The 16,991-nt window shown below is 36.3% G+C and overlaps 1 long non-coding RNA gene across 1 annotated transcript; it reads right to left on the reverse strand.

The window, feature by feature from the left end:
- Positions 1–15,462: 15,462 nt before the first annotated feature.
- On the reverse strand, positions 15,463–16,628 carry LOC145296268 (uncharacterized). Its single transcript, XR_013869988.1, has 2 exons — positions 16,530–16,628; positions 15,463–16,353 (listed from the first exon to the last, which is right to left on the reverse strand). It is a non-coding gene; the product is annotated as an uncharacterized LOC145296268 (long non-coding RNA).
- Positions 16,629–16,991: the final 363 nt, after the last annotated feature.

Raw genomic sequence — 16,991 nt, forward strand, 5'->3', positions numbered from 1 at the left:
ATCAAATGTTATGGTCTTACCTGTCAGACTTTTCTAACAGTTTGTATTTTTACGAGAAATAATACAATTTGTACACGTTACTCCGATTATATACTTATTTAATGTGGGACGATAATAGAAAATACCTCTTTTACAGCGACTGATATAATATTAACAAAGAAATAACTCATGCCTATTATATATAAATATATATAAATATATATATATATATATATATATATATTTACTCTTGTGCATACTAAAAAAGAAATGTTGCCGCTGAAGCAAAATTTGGGTTAGGAGGTGGGCGGGAAGACATTGACTTACATAGGGTTTACATTCTTTAATATAGGAAACGTCAGGGAAACATAGAGGTGGGAGGGAATTTCAAAAAGCAATGGGTCAAAGAAAGAAGCCGTAGGTAATACTACAGAGAGAAATATTATGATTTTACTTCTTGCCATTTTTGCATTTACGTTGAGCGGATACACATGCAGTAATACTATCGAAACGGTTTCAAGTACAAGAAAGGAACACTGTGGTTTGAAAGCCGGTTGAGGACATAATAAGTTAGAAATTCTTTATTTCAACCTGTTGAGGTGGTGTTTAGGAATAGTCTTTGCACTAGCACAAATGTGGCAACAATACTTCATGCCCGAGACAATTTCGACTTCATATAAATATAAAATACTAGCTGGTAGCTCGGCGTTGCCCGATCATACATTACGCTTAAACATGATATATCAATTGATGCAGATCGCGTATGTATCATAAAAGAATCAATCATTTATTCAATATCATATATTACGAGGAATAGTTTGTCCGCTGGACGAATTAAAAAACAAAAAAACAAATAAGAATAATTTAAAAAAAATAATAATGAAAATGTAGTTCATCAAATTCTCTCTGTGTTTATCACGTAAGCTGATATTTGGGCTTGGCGGTGAATGCCGTGAAAAAGTAACTTCTGATTATTGTTTAGTTTTAAAATATATAAAGGAAGACATGATTTGTGACGACTCTTAATGATACCTTTTTTTTATCGTAAATTGAATGAATAAATACCATTACAGTTTCATTCGCAGAAGTTAGTGTTTTTTTTTTACGGACAGGATTGGACTAAACGTCGTTTATTTTAATTATTACGACTCATATTTCATAGCCTTATGTGTGTATATATATATATATATATATATATATATATAGCCTTATAATTATAAATAAGCACCACTTTTAATATATACACACATGAGTATTTCATCCATTCGGAATCATCAGCGCAGGAAGTTATGATTACCACTGGTCTCGGGATTCGAACCCAGCAATCAAACAATCTCTGTCTCCATCAGCAAGGGACAAACCACAGGGCTAACATCAATCACAGCGGCATTCAAGACAAATTAAATGTTTATAAAGATATACGTTATTACGGGAACGGTCTACAGATATCAAGTGACTATGTGTCACGATTGCGGACATAGGCACACACGACCGACTTATTGATATCAATAATGCCAATAACAACAGTGCTTAAGTTTAGAAAGAGTGCTCAAGTTAAGAAACTTACTTTGTTTACTCTGTCGAAGTATAACGGTTTCTTTTTCAACGGGCAAAACGTAAGCAAATATATTTTGCGATTATTTAGAGTATTCGGACGACTATCCGCGTATTGAGTATTATTCGTACTATTACATTTTCACCTCAAACAAGGCGCATTGCCACTTTCGTGTAGGAGGCTACTATCAGGGAAATAAGCTACTAGGGTACTATGTAAGGGAGTTGGGCAGTAAGTTGTCGGTTCAGGTTACACTTGAACCATGTCAGTGCAGTTGAATGCATGTCAGTACAGTTGAATGCATGTCAGTGCAGTTGAATGCATGTCAGTGCAGTTGAATGCATGTCAGTACAGTTGAATGCATGTCAGTGCAGTTGAATGCATGTCAGTACAGTTGAATGCATGTCAGTACAGTTGAATGCATGTCAGTACAGTTGAATGCATGTCAGTGCAGTTGAATGCATGTCAGTACAGTTGAATGCATGTCAGTACAGTTGAATGCATGTCAGTACAGTTGAATGCATGTCAGTACAGTTGGGGAAGCAGGGACCTGGAATGGAATTTCAAAGTCTAGCGGTTCTGGGGAAGCAACTACTGGGGTAGAAAGCTCTCTTACATCTAGAGATGTGTACTGTGTAGGGGTGGGATTTTGCTGCTTGTCAGGTTTGTCTAGGGTGTTTACGTCGTGGAAGCGTAAGTGCTTGCAGTTCGTCAGAGAATTCATCATAAATATTTGTAGAACCGGCAGAGGGATGCAACATTTCGTCAGTGGGACAGAGGCTGAAGCTTAGATGACATTTCAGGACCTATCAGGTTGGAGACTCTCATTTGGACCTTGTCTAGGAGCGAGAGACTAGTGGCAGATGCACCAGCCTAAATATGACAACAATACTCCATACATGGGCGAATGGTGGCCTTATAGAGGTACTGGATACTTTGGGACGTTAGTAGATTTCTAGCACGGTAGAAAGAGAGCCTACCTCCTTCACAGAAGTCCTGGCAATGCACTCAATGTAATTTTACCAACTCATGTTTCCTGTGAATGTTAGGCCGAGGAGTTATAAGAAGTGCTTTCAGATAATGAATCTTTGGTCATTGCTATTGGTGGCAGAGAAGATTTCTTGTAATTATTGAAGGAAACAAGTTTAGTCTTGACAGCATTGAATGTGACCATCTATTTTTCTCCCCATTCCACTACAGATTGGAGGTCATCCGCTAGTGTTTCTGCCATTTCCTTAGATATGTGCTTATTTATTTTCCTGTCGTACCTGTTATAGGGCGTGGTGTCATACGCATGTATACCCATCTCAGAGTTAATTTTGTCGGGGAGGTCATTTATGAATATTAGAATAATAAAAGTCCAAGGATAGACCCCTGAGGCACTCCCGCATTTATGTCATATTTTCTAGATGTACGCCCGTCGAGGACAACCTGGATTTTTCTCTTATCTAAGAAGAATTTAATTATGTTAAATTTTCGTCCAGTGATACCGTATGATCATATTTTCCTGAGGAGACCTTCATGCCATGCCCTGTCAAAAGCTTTAGATATATCTAGAGCTATCACTCTACCCTCCCCAACTTTGTCCAGTGAATAGTATATACGTCTAGAGATTAGAGTTAGGATATTTGCTGTGGAACGGGCTTGCCTAAATCCATATTGTTCGTCGGTCAGAAGTTTAGCATCTGTAAGGTGATGGACTAGAACTTGGTTAATTATGGACTCAAATATTTTGGCGAAAAGTGGGAGGAGGCTAATGAGGCGATAATTTAATTGGTCAGTTCTTTCGCCAGAATTCTTGAAAACTGGTACTACAGAAGCAGTTTTCCAGCAGTTCGGAAAGCAAGATTCATTAAGGCATTTATTGTAAAGTTTGGAGAGAACTGGAGCTACTTCGGCGGAGCACTTTTTTAATAGCACAGCTGGGATGAGATCAGGTCCACATGCTTTTGAAGCGTCAAATATTTTTATGATAATATGTACCTGAGAAGGGGTGATTTTCAGATCGTCTAGCGTGGCGTCTGTCCGCAAAGGAAAGTCAGGGAGGGGGTAGTTAGCAGGGTCCAGTGTGGAGTGGGATGCAAACCGACTGGCAAGCATGTGTACCTTCACGGTTGCTGAGTAAACAACCTCATGATTGTTGGTTAGTGGGGGAATTGTTGATAGCTCATTATTCACTACACTGTTGTAGATTTTCCAGAAACCACGGGTTCCTAATGTTTGTGCTTCGATGCATTTTTTTGTGGTTTCAGTAAATTCTCTCTAAGCTGTCGCTATTTTTTCTTACAGTTACTTCTAGCTTCTATATACTTCTGTCTGTTTGAACTGGACTTCTGTCGGTTAAATCTGCGGTACGCATGCTGCCTGTTGTTTTAAGGAACCGTAGCGTGACAGATAAATTACTAGGTAAAATTTAATTGTAGGCGTTGAAAGTTCAATCCTTAATGCAGGCGATATGAATAATACAGTGGCGAATTAAACAAAATTTATACAAAGTCCTAACTAATAAAACGAAAGCCTAAATAAAGAGTTCGTTTCGAATTCTGTGCAGACTCTTCAGTTAGAAAGAAAAATTCTCGAGTTCGACAATATACACTTGAAGAAAAAGACCGAAGGTTACATCGTCCGAAACGTTCAGTGTGAACACTCAATATGAGAAAAATAGTCCGAATAATCATAACCATCTAAATTATTGATCCCCACCTAAAAATATCAGACATACACCCATATTTTTGTTACTTAAACGCATATTGCAAAGAACTTACCAGTGTATATTAACACACACACCACAGAGCACACACACATACACACACACACATATATATATATACATATATATATATGTGTGTGTGTGTTTGTGTATGTTTGTGTGTGCATGTGTGCTATCAGGCTATCCGGCCTGTCCTCCTAGTTAATACTCTTCAATATGACATTTTAATTCATGCAGATTTCTTATTTATTATTATAGAGCTAACTCTGTATTTATTATTATATTGTACCAAATATATAGCAATGATTTCAAAAACTTTCAGCAGTATACACCTTGGTTGTTATAAGCTAGAATCCAAACCAAACACAAATAGTTCTTCAAGGTGATTCGTCAACATCTGATGCTGTTATATTATATTACATCTAATACATAATGTTGATTTCATAAGTGGGAAACAAATATGACTTAGAATAGAAACCAAAAGATAAAGATCTCCAGCGTATTCTTTAACGTTTGCGCTAAGTTTTTTAATGCTTATCAAAACATACAAAAATAACAATATTTAACGTATAAATTTATGTTTGCGTATACGTAGAAAATGCACGTTAGTCGACGTAAACTCACGAAGTAGAATTTGTTTTGGTTTTACACTCTTTAGAAACTATTTCTATTGGTTTAAAATTTAAGCCGAATTTGTTCCACATATATATATATATACAAATCTCCTTTACATCAAGTTGTAAGTCCGTAGACAAAACATTGTCAAAGTAGTTGGTAGAGACCGTTCTGCGCACCGACAATACAGCACAGCCATTTATATATATATATATATATATATATATATATATATATATATATATATAGTTCTTGGCCTGAGATCAGAGTGTAGTATCTTTCTACAGATGCTGCACTTAAGATGGTCTCTACCAGTCAATGGCGGGGAAACTTTCTATACTGGGACAATTATTATTTTTGGTAACCAGATTTACCTCTTTTTGCCTATTTTGGAGGCGCTGGTTTTTGCCCCACATTAAAAACGGCCTTGTGCCTAATTTGCTTTTGTGGGGAAGCAAATAAATACGATAAAGAGAGAGAGAAGAAAGAAATAGAGAGATAGAGATATATGTATATATATATACATATATACATATATATATATATATACATGTAGCAAGACAAGAAAAGTGGTACTAATAGGAAAAAAGAAGTTCGAGAAAAATAAAGAAAAAGCAGATTGTAAAATAGATACATCAGAATAGAGTAAAAGAAAATTAGAAAACAGAAGAAAAGCGGATGAAATAGAGGAAAAAGGAAAGGAAACGTGGAAATATGAAACGATAAGAATAGACAAAGAAAAAGAAGAAATCGAAAAATACGAACCGGAAAAAGGAAGCGGTAGAAGAAAAGAAGAGCGAAGAATGAAAAGAAGAGGATGAAGAAGAGCGCGAAGGTTGAAAAAGCAAAAAGTAAAAAGGAAGCGGTTGTCTATTTCAATTAACGAAACTGGAAATCTGAACACGCGTAGGGAAGCAAAACAAAATCAAATCATAAACAACATTAGTAAAATAGAAATGAAATTTTTTTTTTCTATATTTCGACATGTAAAGAAAGTAGAAACGTATTGCAATCGCAGCGATATGCACGTCTGCCAAAGCTTTACAGGCCGACCGCTTAAAAACATTACGAGGCATCTCAAGATAAGTGGATGTTTCCCTTGGAAGCAATAACTGCCACCCACCTCACGAAACACACAACTTCTATTTTGTCTATTATTTATTCACGTTTAGTTTAATAGCATGCATTTTTTTTATTATTGTTTGATGTCTCTGCACTGTTTTGTTTTTAGTTCCGTATTTTTCCCGTTTCACGAGTTTGTTTTCCTTCCTGTCACACACATACAACCAACACACGCGCACACACACACACAACATGCGTGCACACATTTTTATATAAGGTGTTTGTTTGCTACCTCAGTTTTATTACATGTATATAATTTATCTATTTCGAAATTGAGTTTTTGTATATGTTCGCGTATGCGTTGTATTGGGTTGAAAAGTAGGCCTACGTATTGCCTTCGCCTCTCTACACAACAAGATCGCTTGCAGAGTGCATTGCAGTTGCAGGAGTTAAAACAGGCTCTTTAAGAAAAACGCTGCAAATATATATTCTATTTCCGATATAAACATGATCTCATACACTTTTATTTAATAAGATGTAATTCGTATTTTTTTTAGATTTTTCGGACTACTGTTCCCATCCTCAGGGTTATATTCACAAAGTTTCAGTCGATATAACCATCTGACTTCCTTCAGGTGCATTTAATCGAATTCGGGAATGTTTCTGTAGAACTCGGCAAAATTTCTTTGTAACTCGAGAAGTTTGAATGGAAACCTTGTAATCCACGCGAGGTAGCAGGTTCTCATTATGTCCTAAATAATTGGCTATTGTATTTTTAGTGTCGACCGTATTAAGGACAGGTCTTTCAACCGCGATAGTTACTTTTACAATTGAATTTTACCAAGTACATTATCAACTGCGCCATGGACACCCCTAGGACGAATTTTAGGATCCTAAAACCTATTGTGTTTTTAGATATACATATCATTTTCGAGAATAATTAATGTGTCATATTGAGTGATTCATCACTGTAATAGTTTCTAGTGGTGGAAATTTAGAAGATTTAGATTATTTAATACGACGACCCAACAAGAACGTGATTACATTGGATTTGAAAACAACCGTGTTATAGACAGATGGAAAGCAGCCACGCGGTATAAATATCTGACGACTGGCAGTTCTTGTTAAAAAAAACTTTGTTCATAGAATAGGCGATTATTTTAAGCACAGATAGAGCATAAGAGAATTGTTTACATTAATTGTAAATAGAAGATATAATATCTTCTGTGAGAAAGAGGAAGTTGGGAAAAAGAAAAAAATCACAGTCCACTAGATTTCGACTCGGTTTTACATCCTATTACAGAAAGGAAAGGGTGCTCTGGGCAGTTAATCCCAAGATATTGCAATAATACTCCATCTTAGGATGTATTTGACAATTATAAAAATCGAAAATTGCATTGGGAGTGAAATATTATCAGAGTGGAAAAATGATCCGATTACTTTTCCAACAACTTTGGCAACATATTTAATGCATGCCTTCTATTTCAGCCCAGAAGTGGTCAGTCCCAGAAGCTTATCGAAGAAAAACATTTTCTCGAGACAAGAGTCATTCATATCAATTTTTTTTTAATTACATTTTCACCCCAAACAAGGCGCATTGCCACTTTGGTGTAGGGGGCTACTATCAGGGACAGAAACTACTGGGGCACTATGTTGGGATTTGGGCAGCAAGATGTCCGTTCACGTTGCACTTGAACTTCTGCATGTCAGTACAGTTGGGGAAGCAGGAACTTGGAATGGAATTCCAGAGTCTAGCGGTTCTGGGGAATCAACTACTGGAGTAGAAAGATCTTTTACATTTAGGGATCTCTACTGTGTGGGGGTGGGATTTAGCTGCCTGTGGGGTTTGTCGAGGGTGTCTACATCGTGGGGGCACAAGTTTCTGCAGTTCGTCAGAGCATTCACCACTAAAATACTTGTAGAACAGGCAGAGGGATGCAACGTTTCGTCGATGGGACAGAGGCTGAAGCTTAGATGCCAGTTCAGGGCCTATCAGATTGGCGACTCTTTTTTGAACCTTGTCTAGGAGTGAGAGACTAGTAGCAGATACACCGGCCCAAATGTGACAACAATACTCCATACATGGGCGAATGGTGGCCTTATAGAGGTACAGGATACTTTCAGGTGTCAGCAGTTTTCTAGTACGGTAGAGAGAGCCTACCTTTTTCGCAGCGGCCCTGGGAATATTTTCAATATAATTGTTCCAACTCATGTTTCCTGTGAACGTTAGGCCAAGCAGCTTGAAAGATGTACTCTCAGACAGGGAGTCACTGGCCATTGCTATTGGTGGCAGAGAAGGTTTCTTGTAATTATTGAATGAAACTAGTTTAGTCTTGGCAGCATTGAATGTGACCATCCATTTATGTCCCCATTCCACTACAGATTGGAGGTCATCCTCTAGTGTTTTTGCCATTTCTTTAGATATGTGTTTGTTTGTTTTCCTGTCATGCCTGTTATAGAGTGTAGTGTCATCAGCATATATACCCATCTCAGAGGCAGTTTTGTCGGGGAGGTCATTAATAAATATTAGGAACAATAGAGGTCCAAGGATCGACCCCTGAGGCACTCCCGCATTTATATCACACTGTTTAGACGTACGACAGTCGAGGACAACCTGGATTTTTCTCTTACCTAAGAAGGATTTAATTATGTTAAGTATTCTACCAGTTATACCGTATGATTTAATTTTCCTGAGGAGACCCTTGTGCCATACCCTGTCAAAAGCCTTAGATATATCTAGAGCTACCGCTCTGCCCTCCCCCGCTTTGTCCAGTGAATGGTATATACGTTCAGAGATTACATTTAGGATGTCAGCTGTGGAACTGTGTAAATCCATATTGTCGGTCAGAAGTTTAGCATCTGTAATTGGGACAAAGTGGTTATAAAAGCATTGATGGTATGTTACTGGTGAGGTTTAACACCTTTGTAAATAAAAATCAAATATCTTATGACTGAGGAGGATGAAAATTGAAATATTATATTACGATTCGCACTTAAAATCAACAATGTATGTCATGCACATAGTCATGTAATTACAACAATACTCGAATTCTAACTTCACTTCAAACTGCGACCATTTTAGTAACCATTTACTTATTTAAAGAAGTTGATACTCCTTTTATTGTACAGTAGAATCGCGAGACACGTTGGCCCTATTGTTACAAGAAAAGTTTCCCCTTTTCTTGTAAGTAAGAAAAACATTAGACCGAGATTCGAACTTTGTAAGCAAGGTTCAGAAATAGATTCAGAAATGGAATTTGGAATCTCGCATTGTTCAGTTTCACATAAAATATTAGATATGTTGTTGTAAAAGGAATTTTGATTGTTCCATTCTTTTTATGAAAACTGAATAAAAATAAGGTCAGAGAAAATAAAGAACAATGCAATTTAAATATGTTGAAAAATAGGTTAGTAAGAATTCTTTGCCTGCAGAAATGGTTTGGAAACATGTGCAACACACGTATGACGTCATGGAAGAAACGAATTCTCAATAGAGGAGCTAGAGTCAAAGATGAGTTAGAAAGAGTTGGAGACGAAGATAGGAGACAGAGCTAACATGGTCAGAGGAGGGTCCCTTTGGAAGCGAGGGAGAAAGTTTTAAAAATGTAGAAACGACTTTGAATTCCTGGATGTGATCATCATTTTGACCGGTCCAATAGAATAAAAGAACATCTCATATTTTTGTTACTGCCGTCCTCGTGTCATCATTCTACCAAATTGAAGGTAATGTGAAATCATCGTTTTTAATGACCTTTGTATCACCCATCTTAAGTAATGTGTCCCTCTCTCCATCATAAGTAATGACTGTCCCTCCTCCTGTGGTGAAAGAACTGATCTCCCTCTCTCAGTCGCTATGTTAAGAATGTACAGAACTGTATAAATGTCTCTTCTCTATCTTCTCTCCCCTCATCAAATTGTATTACATATCCCCTATGCAACATTAGAATACGTTTTTTTCCGGTTACGATGTTGAATACGATGTTTTTTTTCTGGAATCTGGTCACATTATTTGCTCCGCTTTAATGTGTTCTTTATAATGTTATTTGATTACATACATGCGTAATATGTATTTGATAAATAAGAAAATTCTGTAATTGCTTGAAGTTTGGCTGTGGATTCGCGTAAGAAATAATTTGTTTTGTTTTTTTTCTAATAAAACGTGCGTCTTTCAATCATGGACGTGATCCCTTTCTCCTAAAATTTTTAGAAATTGCTTCTGTTCTGTTTTTTTTTTGTCTTTCCGTATCAAACCTTTCTTGCAGTTCCAATCTTAGATCCATTAATCATTCCGCCTCTTGTAAAGTTAGCTTTAACAATCACTCCCAAAGCCTTTTTCATTCTTTGCGAATATTTTCGACCTCTACAATTCTTTTTATGGGGAACTATTGTTATATGTGAACTAGTTTTTTAATAGTTTCAAAAGTTCATCTGTGACCTCGTTGTTTAGATCTTCGGTGAACGCTCCTCACAAAAATTATGTCCCTTACCTCAATCTCTTCTATATTATTGTGGCAGCGATTTCTCATTTTATTGTCTGCATATTATTGTTGCGGTTGTTAGTTTAGTGCTCTTAATCGATTCACTCTTTAGTTACTCCATCATAATATATATTTCCATTCCGGTATAGTATTTAATAGCATTACAGGCTTGCAGAACCCTCTTCCTTATAACTAATTTCCCCTTTCTTATACCATTAATCCATTCCGAACAGCAGGCAAAAAGTAAATCTGTATTTGCGTGTTCGTACCATTAAATCAAACGATTTTCTATGAAAACAAAACCTTGAAAATGTGTTTGAGTGTGGGCATTTTATCTTCATGGATTGATAATAAGGTTATACTTTCCAATTCTGGCCTGCCCCGTTATTTTAATAGAAGTGTTACTATCCATATTTCAATAATAAGTGAAGACATTTTTTATAGAACAGTTTTCAGACTACATGGTTACCGCGGGGAAAAAAACATATTAAAGATCATTTGGTTCTCCCGATATGCATTCTTTCATAAAGTTTAGCAATCACCACGTTTCATTGTTGATTCATGTTTAGCGACGAGTGCTACAGATGCCTACACATAGAATCGGTTGTGAAAGGAAAATATAAGAACCCACATTGATTGGACGAATGAAACCTGTGCATAGGTAAATCTATCTATCTATCTATATATATATATATATATATATATATATATATATATATATATATATATATATATATATATACTTGTTTGTTTTACATAAGCATATATATGTCCTGCACATTCTTGAGTATGTTTCGGTCAGACAATTACATGTATCTAGAGATCAATGAGGCGAAATTGCTTATAAAAAGTAAACTCCGTAAAATCATATTCATTTATAATGTATATATATATATATATATAATATATATATATATATATATATATATATATATATATAATGATTTTCCACAGCCGAACCAATGTCACAGCCCACAAGAGCAAAGAAAGCCAACAAACCGGAAGTCTAATACTCGAGTTTCGCCCTCATTTGAACTCATCAGTTAGACATATCCGCGACCAGGATGTGCCTCTTGTGGGCTGCGACATTGGTTCGGCTGTGGAAAATCATTATATATATATATATATATATATATATATATATATATATATATTATTGATCGTCAGTTAGATGATTTATATGTGACTATGTGGGTATGTATTTTTACAAAAACATATATATATATATGCATATATATATATAATGATTTAGATCTAATGATTTTGAGTAGAATAGGTTTATTGGTGGAACGATTCTGAGAAATCTATCGATCTATATTTTTTCATTGTAATATGTTTCTGTTTTCTAACAAAAATGTAAATCTATTCTTGATCCATTTACGTATAGGTAAAAATATGTTCTTTACGTCACATGTATCACGTTTTTTAATTCTGTATACGCACTATCCTATAACATATACTGAGCCAACAGGGCACAGATACTCTAGTGTACATACATACATAATACACCTATATATATATATATATATATATATATATATATATAGATATATATATATATAATACACCTATATATATATATATATATATATATATATATATATATATATATACTTCAGCTGCAAATATAAAACTACACACACGTACTGACGTATAGATTTACATACATCCAAATTCATCAAAATGATAAACTCGTAAATAAATCCGGTTGACTATCTGCCATTATATTTCGGAAGACTTACAAACGTGCATTGATCCTCTCCATCTTCCCATCATTCACCTGGTTACCTGCGGCTTGGACATTCTTCATCTTCCTTTTTTCCACTCCAACAAACACTAATTGCCTCCCTGGCCGTTCACTCGACACCTACAGATTGAAAGACGATGCAGCGAGGTGGAGAAACAAGTTGTTTCACTCGAACCTAACTTCATGGAAAACAACGCACCGGGGTCACTTGGAGATATGACACTGGTCGACTTCCAGTTAAAAACAATTGCTGTCGGCTTTTTTACCGTTCATAAAAATATCTGTACCTAATATTTGCGTCGTTTCGCATTACTGTTCACCTCTATTTACACATATTCCCTCTTTTAATTCCTCCCCATTTCATGCGTAGAAGCTTCACATTTCCTTTTAAATAGAGAAAGGTTTTGCTAAGGAACACCCACATAAAATTACTCGAATTTCAGAAGTTAGTAACAAGTAAACAAAAGTCAAGACAGATATTTATACCAGAGTTACGGAGTCGAAACTTTTTAAGATCCAACTCCGACTCAGTTTCCTAGATTTCTAGGTATTTGTTTTTTTTCTTATGTCTTATAAACATTCTCTAATAATCGAGGTCCGATTAACAATCCCAATCCAAATCCGAATCTGATTTTTACGATTCATAAATGTTTGACTCCCAGTCGTCCCAGCTCCAACTGCGCACATTTGGTTTAAACCAACAAAAATCACTCCGGTTTCACTGGATTATGGGGTCGATCTCCTATATAATTGTAACATTCATCAACTATTTTAATTCAAAACATCTGAACACTTTATGTATGTAAGAGTGAAATGTAATAAGTCCTTAGACGTGCCTCTCCATCGTACAGTATATCGATATTCTATGGCTAACTGGGATAGCTTCCGTACATTTATATCGGATCTATCTCTGCGTTCCATGTTTAAAAAGGATGTGTTCTCTATAGTATCAGACCTGACGGAATGGTTAATTGTAGGTATAGATCGTTTCATACCCTCGAAATGTTCCAGCAAAAACCTTACAGCCAGCAATGGTTCTCTCCAGTATGTGCTGCTGCCATTGCGCACAGAAATCACTTGTTCCATTGCTTCCAACGTAATAGTTGTATGGTAACTATAGCCGCTTTCAGGACTACCAGCAACCATTGTAAGAAAGTAATAAAGAACGCAAAAGAGATGTATGCTCAGTCTGTCAAATCCAAAGTAGCTAGGCAGCGGCTTGGTTCCCACCAGTTTTTGCAAATAGCAAACAGAATCCTGAACAGAAGCGTGTGCTCTATCCCAACTATCATCAATGGATCAGAGGTAATCTCGTCAGCATCAGACAAAGCCAAACTCTTTGTCAAGAACTTTGCAGCTAATTCTACCCTTTGCAACCAAGGCCGCCAACCCCCAATATTTCCTCCTGTATCAGAAAAAAAACGCTATGTGATATACAAACATCTGTATGTGATGTTGCCAAGCTAATCAAAAACCTTGATTCCAGTAAAGCAACCGGCGCTGACGGTATTCTAATTATAGTAATAAAAAAATTCAACTAGAACTAGCGCCCATACTTACAAAACTGCTTAAACGTTGTCTTAAGGAGAATTGTTTCCCATCACCCTGGAAAATCTCATCAGTATGCCCTGTATATAAGAATTCAGGTGATCGCTCATCCATCCTGTGCGTCATGAGTAAGTTTCTGGAATCTGTGTTAAATAGAGAAGTAATCAACCATCTCAGCAAAACTAACCTTCTTAGTGACACACAATGTGGTTTCCGTTCTGCTAGATCTACAGCAGATGTGCTTACAGTTATATCTCATAGGATTAGCAAATCTCTCGGCGGAGGCAACGTTTCTAGGGAAATTGTTCTTGACATATCAAAGGCCTTTGGTTGGTTATGACAAGATCTCCAGCTATGGTATAGATGGCAATGTCTTCTCAATTATTAAATCATTTCTCTCTGATAGGTTAACAAGAGTATTAGTTGATGGGCAAAAATCAGAAGCTCACAGTATTAATGCTGGAGTCCCCAGTAGGCCCTTTCAACTCTTTTCCTGATCTACATTAATGATCTTCCAAATCACATCCTTTCATCGTTCGTAGACATTTATGCTGATGACACTACCATCTATGGTAGCACATCTAAGACAGTAAACGACCAAGTCCCCCTCATTCTCTCTCCTCTTATCTTGAGCACCTGGTACAATGGGAAAAGGAGTGGCTGGTTACTTTTAATGCATCTAAAACCAAGCTTCTCTCTTTAAATCATCAGCGCTCTGATCCACATCTGGCATCAATTGAAATGAATGGCTCTCGTCTTGAGGAGGCCTTAAGTCTTGACAATCTTCTGGGCTTGACCTTTACTCCTGATCTTAAATGGAACACGAACATCAAATCTGTTGCCAATGCCACTGGAAACATGGTGGGATCCTTCTATCGATCCAGTAGATATCTTACTACTGATGCAACTCTCTATCTATATAAGAGCCAGGTACGTCCAAGGATGGAATACTGTTGCCACATCTGGGCAGGAGCTGCTAGAAAGGATTTGTCCTGCCTTGATAGAGTTCAAAATAAACTTCGTAGCCTCGTAGGAGATGTCCTTTTCTCTTCGCTGCAACCTCTATCTCACAGAAGAGATGTTGCGAGTTTGTCTCTGCTTTATCGTTATATTCATATAAAGTATTCGGTTAAGCTTCAATCTATGGTACCCCCTCGCCAAACTTTCACAAGAAACACTCGTCTAGCTAAAAACATTATCAATAATTCCCCTCCCCACTCTTTATCTGTGCGTAAACCTAAATATAGAGACCATGAACAAAGCTCCTTTCTTAGAACTGCACGCATATAATTGACTTCCGTTTTCCTGCTGACTACAATATGGTTGTCTTCAAGTCCAACGTAAACAATTCCTTAAAGCCGTTCCATTTGTTAACAAATTTGCCGAATTTCCATTACTATATTATCGAATTATCTACTGTCCACCCTTAACCCTTATCCTCGATTAGTCTCTTAACCTTGATAAGTGCTTATGCCTATGTAAAAAAGTTATATTGTCCAGTAACATTTTGCATTTGATAAAATCCACTATAATACACAAATAAACGAAATATAAGTAAAAAAAAAACGATGACAAATGTTTGACTTTATAAGAGGTAACACTCTGATCTTGTGTTGAAAATTAAACTTAGCATATACTAGTGTATGTACGTGGTGTTTAATAGATGCCAAATTTGTAGATTTAAAATATTAGTTATGAACTAAACATATATGCTATTATTAGGTTGGTGCAAAAATAATGTCGTTTCTTGATGTTCAACTTTAAAAGATTATAACTTTCATAACAAATTTTATTATTCAAAATAAAACCATTAAAATAGGCACTTTTTGCCAACGAGAAACAAGTTTTTTCATCTCATTAGCGTAGAAATCCAGAGTTTGTGAAGCGATGTAGTCATTGAAATTCAATTCGGCATCATCTCGGGTTTTGAAATATTTTTCGTGCAGGAAGTTGTTGCGGCGCTTGAAAAAGTGATAATTGGTGGGCAAGAGGTCCGTTGAATATAGCGGATAAGGCAGAGTCTCGTAGCTAAATTCGTTCAACTTCTGCAAGATCAGGTGAGCAACATGCGGGCGAACGTTGTTAGGGAGGAGAATTGGTCCCTTCATATTAATCAATCTCGAGCACATACGTTGGAGCATCTGATGTATTTCGTCAATCTACTTTACTTTTCTACAGTCCTTTTCCGGCGTAATTGTTTCGCTTGTGATAGATGAGACCGACTGTAGACCACCAAAAAGCCACCATAACATTTTTTGTGCAATTTCGGCTTTGGGAAGTGTTGTGGAGCTTCTCCGGCATCCAACTACCGAACGTTGCCGGTTATCGTAGAAGATCCACTTCGCATCATACATCAAAATCAGCTCGAGAAATGGGTCGTTTCTATTGCGCAGAAGAAGCATGGAAGCCACTTTTTTATTATTGTTCAATTAATGTAACACCCAACTTTTTGGACTTCCAACTTTTTGGACTTCCTTATTCCGTCGAGCGGTCGTCCTCGAGTTCAACAGCAACTTCTCGTGTTGTTTTTGCGAGATCGGTTTCAAATGTTTGTTATCAACCGCAGTCGGTCGGCCGCAACCGTGTTCATCTTTGAGGCTCTCGTCACCGTTGCAAAATTTCTTGAAACACAGTTGTTTTTTTCATACTATATAAAAGTCTGTAATAAAATGAATGAAGAGATTGAGAACGGTAACGAATAACACGATCCGATGGAGCGAAAAACGCACTTCGAAATGATATATAACATGGCTATATATATCAATGAATTAATTCAAAATCATATATAAAGAAATATATATATATGTGAGAAACCGATATTGTTTTTGTACCAACCTTATAACATCACTTTCATTATTTGAATAAGTTCTTGCTTCTTACGTCTGTGCTTTGCTTATGGAGGTAACTCATAGAGTGTGAATTAATTGATTTGACTTTTATTTGATCATAATAGACCCAATAAGATTTAATGCGTCATAGCCGATTTACACAATTCAACACAATCAATGCGATCTCAGATTAATGTTTTCTTCATAAAAAAACTAAAAACAGAAACACGGCAATTATTTATTATGATTTTGTTTTCATTTGAAAATTCAAAATCTGTTAAGATATTATTCCTGCATAAATTAAAACGATAGCTCTCTTTCTTTCTACCAGGTACGTTCCAAAAATAATTGATTTTATGACGATGTGCGGTGAATGTTAGAGAAAAATAATTCCATTCGTCTTTGCTTTCTATCATTTTATAAATGTTGTGATTCTAATTCCCTGTGTCAAAATTATGAAATCAATTAT

Source organism: Euprymna scolopes, chromosome 16 (assembly GCF_053919585.1).
Source record: "Euprymna scolopes isolate OS-2025 chromosome 16, ASM5391958v1, whole genome shotgun sequence".
NCBI lineage: Eukaryota > Metazoa > Mollusca > Cephalopoda > Sepiida > Sepiolidae > Euprymna > Euprymna scolopes.